We start from the raw sequence: 5,110 nt of genomic DNA on the forward strand, positions 1-5,110 counted from the left end.
AGACGAAGCGCCGCCGTCTCGAGGTGGAACTTGGACAGGAGCACTTTTGCCCTCTAGCGGGGGAAATCATCGTCATCATCATCACCAACAACTCTCCCATCTTGGGGGGGGGGGGGCTATCTTCATCAACATCTTCAACAACACCAAGTCCTCTCAAACCCTAGTTCATCTCTTGTGTTCAATCTTTATACCGGAACTATAGATTGGTGCTTGTGGGTGACTAGTAGTGTTGATTACATCCTGTAGTTAATTACTATATGGTTTATTTGGTGGAAGATTATATGTTCAGATCCATTATGCTATTTAATACCCCTCTGATTTTGAGCATGATTATCATTTGTGAGTAGTTACTTTCGTTCTTGAGCTCACGGGAGAAATCATGTTGCAAGTAATCATGTGAACTTGATATGTGTTCGATATTTTGATGATACGTATGTTGTGATTCCCTTAGAGGTGTCATGTGAACGTCGACTACATGACACTTCACCATATTTGGGCCTAAGGGAACGCATCGTGGGGTAGTTATTAGATGATGGGTTGCAAGAGTGATAGAAGTTTAAACTCCAGTTTATGCACTATTCCGTAAGGGACCAATTGGATCCAAAAGTTTAATGCTATGGTTAGAATTTATTCTTAATACTTTTCTCGTAGTTGCGGTTGCTTGCGAGAGGGTTAATCATAAGTAGGAGGTTTTTGTTGGGGAACGTTGCAGAAAATTAAAATTTTTCCTACGGTTTCACCAAGATCCATCTATGAGTTCATCTAAGCAACGAGTCAAGGGAGATGCATCTACATACTACTTTGTAGATCGCGAGCGAAAGCGTTCAAAAGAACGGGGTTGAAGTAGTCGTTCTCGTCGTGATCCTATCACCGGAGATCCTAGCGCCGAACGGACGGCACCTCCGCGTTCAACACACATACGGGCGGATGACGTCTCCTCCTTCTTGATCCAGCAAGGGGGAAGGAGAGGTTGATGATGATGGCTCCAGCAACAGCACAACGGCGTGGTGGTGGTGGAACAACAGCACTCCGGCAGGGCTTCGCCAAGCACGCGACGGAGGAGGAAGAGGTGTAGCAGGGGGAGGGGGTGTTGGAAATATGCCCTAGAGGCAATAATAAAAGTATTATTATTATATTTCCTTGTTCATGATAATTGTCTTTTATTCATGCTATAACTGTATTATCCGGAAATCGTAATACACGTGTGAATATATAGACCACAATATGTCCCTAGTGAGCCTCTAGTTGACTAGCTCGTTGTGATCAACAGATAGTCATGGTTTCCTGGCTATGGACATTGGATGTTGTTGATAACGGGATCACATCATTAGGAGAATGATGTGATGGACAAGACCCAATCCTAAGACTAGCACAAAAGATCGAGTAGTTCATTTGCTAGAGCTTTGCGAATGTCAAGTATCTCTTCCTTTGACCATGAGATCGTATAACTCCTGGATACCGTAGGAGTGCTTTGGGTGTATCAAACGTCACAACGTAACTGGGTGACTATAAAGGTGCACTACAGGTATCTCTGAAAGTATCTATTGTTTTATGCGGATCGAGACTGGGATTTGTCACTCCGTGTAAACGGAGAGGTATCTCTGGGCCCACTCGGTAGGACATCATCATATGCGCAATGTGACCAAGGATTTGATCACGGGATGATGTGTTACGGAACGAGTAAAGTGACTTGCCGATAACGAGATTGAACAAGGTATTGGATACCGACGATCGAATCTCGGGCAAGTAAAATACCGCTAGACAAAGGGAATTGAATACGGGATCGATTGAGTCCTTGACATCGTGGTTCATCCGATGAGATCATCGTGGAACATGTGGGAGCCATCATGGGTATCCAGATCCCGCTGTTGGTTATTGACCGGAGAACATCTCGGTCATGTCTGCATGTCTCCCGAACCCGTAGGGTCTACACACTTAAGGTTCGATGACGCTAGGGTTATAAAGGAAGCTTGTATGTGGTTACCGAATGTTGTTCGGAGTCCCGGATGAGATCCCGGACGTCACGAGGAGTTCCGGAATGGTCCGGAGGTAAAGATTTATATATAGGAAGTCCTGTTTCGGCCATCGGGACAAGTTTCGGGGTCATCGGTATTGTACCGGGACCACCGGAAGGGTCCCGGGGGCCCACCAGGTGGGGCCACCTGCCCCGGGGGGCCACATGGGCTGTAGGGGGTGCGCCTTGGCCTACATGGGCCAAGGGCACCAGCCCCAAGAGGCCCATGCGCAAGGAAACTTGGAGAGGGAAGAGTCCTAAAGGGGGAAGGCACCTCCGAGGTGCCTTGGGGAGGATGGACTCCTCCCCATCCTTAGCCGCACCCCTTCCTTGGAGGAGGGGGCAAGGCTGCGCCCTCCCCCTCTCCCTTGGCCCTATATATAGTGGGGAAAAGGAGGAGCAATCATACCCAAGGCCTTTGGTTGCCTCCCTCTCCCTCCCGTGACACATCTCCTCTCCCGTAGGTGCTTGGCGAAGCCCTGCGGGATTGCCACGCTCCTCCACCACCACCACGCTGTTGTGCTGCTGTTGGATGGAGTCTTCCTCAACCTCTCCCTCTCTCCTTGCTGGATCAAGGCGTGGGAGACGTCACCGGGCTGTACGTGTGTTGAACGCGGAGGTGCCGTCCGTTCGGCACTTGATCATCGGTGATCTGAATCACGACGAGTACGACTCCATCAACCCCGTTCACTTGAACGCTTCCGCTTAGCGATCTACAAGGGTATGTAGATGCAAACTCTCCTCTCTTTCTACTCGTTGCTGGTCTCTCCATAGATAGATCTTGGTGATACGCGTAGGAAAATTTTGAATTTCTGCTACGTTCCCCAACAGGGGGCGCCAGGACTTCAGGGTGCGGCTGCCCCTCTCCCCCTCCCTTTATATAGGCCCCCAGGGGGGGTGCCGGCCCTGGGAGATTCAATCTCCCAAGGGGGCGGCGGCCAAGGGGGGAGGAGTGCCCCCCAAGGCATGTGGTGCGCCCCCCACCCTAGGGTTTCAACCCTAGGCGCAGGGGGTGGGCCTAGGGGGGCGCACCAGCCCACTATGGGCTGGCTCCCCTCCCACTTCAGCCCATGGGGCCCTCTGGGATGGGTGGCCCCACCCGGTGGACCCCCGGGACCCTTCCGGTGGTCCCGGTACAATACCGGGTGACCCCGAAACTTTCCCGATGGCCGAAATACCACTTCCTATATATAATTCTTTACCTCCGGATCATTCCGAAACTCCTCGTGACGTCCGGGATCTCATCTGGGACTCCGAACAACATTCGGTGTACTGCATACTCATATTCATACAACCCTAGCGTCACCGAACCTTAAGTGTGTAGACCCTACGAGTTCGGAAGACACGTAGACATGACCGAGACGGCTCTCGGGCAATAACCAACAGCGGGATCTGGATACCCATGTTGGCTCCCACATGATCCTCGATGATCTCATCGGATGAACCACGATGTCGAGGATTCGAACAACCCCATATACAATTCCCTTTGTCATTCGGTACGTTACATGCCCGAGACTCGATCGTCGGTATCCCAATACCTCGTTCAGTCTCGTTACCGGCAAGTCACTTTACTCGTACCGTAATGCATGATCCCGTGACCAAACACTTGGTCACTTTGAGCTCATTATGATGATGCATTACCGAGTGGGCCCAGAGATACCTCTCCGTCATACGGAGTGACAAATCCCAGTCTCAATCCGTGTCAACCCAACAGACACTTTCGGAGATACCTGTAGTGCACCTTTATAGTCACCCAGTTACGTTGTGACGTTTGGTACACCCAAAGCACTCCTACGGTATCCGGGAGTTACACGATCTCATGGTCTAAGGAAGAGATACTTGACATTGAAAAAGCTCTAGCAAAACGAACTACACGATCTTGTGCTATGCTTAGGATTGGGTCTTGTCCATCACATCATTCTCCCAATGATGTGATCCCGTTGTCAATGACATCTAATGTCCATAGTCAGGAAACCATGACTATCTGTTGACCAACGAGCTAGTCAACTAGAGGCTCACTAGGGACATGTTATGGTCTATGTATTCACACGTGTATTACGATTTCCGGATAATACAATTATAGCATGAATAAAATACAATTATCATGAACAAGGAAATATAATAATAATGCTTTTATTATTGCCTCTAGGGCATATTTCCAACAGTCTCCCACTTGCACTAGAGTCAATAATCTAGTTACATTGTGATGAATCGAACACCCATAGAGTTCTGGTGTTGATCATGTTTTGCTCGCGAGAGAGGTTTAGTCAACGGATCTGCGACATTCAGATCCGTATGTACTTTGCAAATATCTATGTCTCCATCTTGAACATTTTCACGGATGGAGTTGAAACGACGCTTGATGTGCCTGGTCTTCTTGTGAAACCTGGGCTCCTTGGCAAGGGCAATAGCTCCAGTATTGTCACAGAAGAGTTTGATCGGCCCCGATGCATTGGGTATGACTCCTAGGTCGGTGATGAACTCCTTCACCCAAATTGCTTCATGTGCTGCCTCCGAGGCTGCCATGTATTCTGCTTCACATGTAGATCCCGCCACGACGCTCTGCTTGCAGCTGCACCAGCTTACTGCTCCACCATTCAACATATACACGTATCCGGTTTGTGACTTAGAGTCATCCAGATCTGTGTCGAAGCTAGCGTCGACGTAACCCTTTACGACGAGGTCTTCGTCACCTCCATAAATGAGAAACATGTCCTTCTTCCTTTTCAGGTACTTTAGGATATTCTTGACCGTTGTCTAGTGTTCCTTGCCGGGATTACTTTGGTACCTTCCTACCAAACTTACGGCAAGGTTTACATCAGGTCTGGTACACAGCATGGCATACATAATAGATCCTATGGCTGAGGCATAGGGGATGACGCTCATCTCTTCTTTATCTTTTGCCGTGGTCGGGCATTGAGCCGAGCTCAATCTCACACCTTGCAATACAGGCAAGAACCCCTTCTTGGACTGATCCATTTTGAACTTCTTCAAAATCTTATCAAGGTATGTGCTTTGTGAAAGACCTATGAGGCGTCTCGATCTATCTCTATAGATCTTGATGCCTAATATATAAGCAGCTTCTCCAAGGTCCTT

Source organism: Triticum aestivum, chromosome 4B (genome assembly GCF_018294505.1).
Source record: "Triticum aestivum cultivar Chinese Spring chromosome 4B, IWGSC CS RefSeq v2.1, whole genome shotgun sequence".
Taxonomy (NCBI): domain Eukaryota; kingdom Viridiplantae; phylum Streptophyta; class Magnoliopsida; order Poales; family Poaceae; genus Triticum; species Triticum aestivum.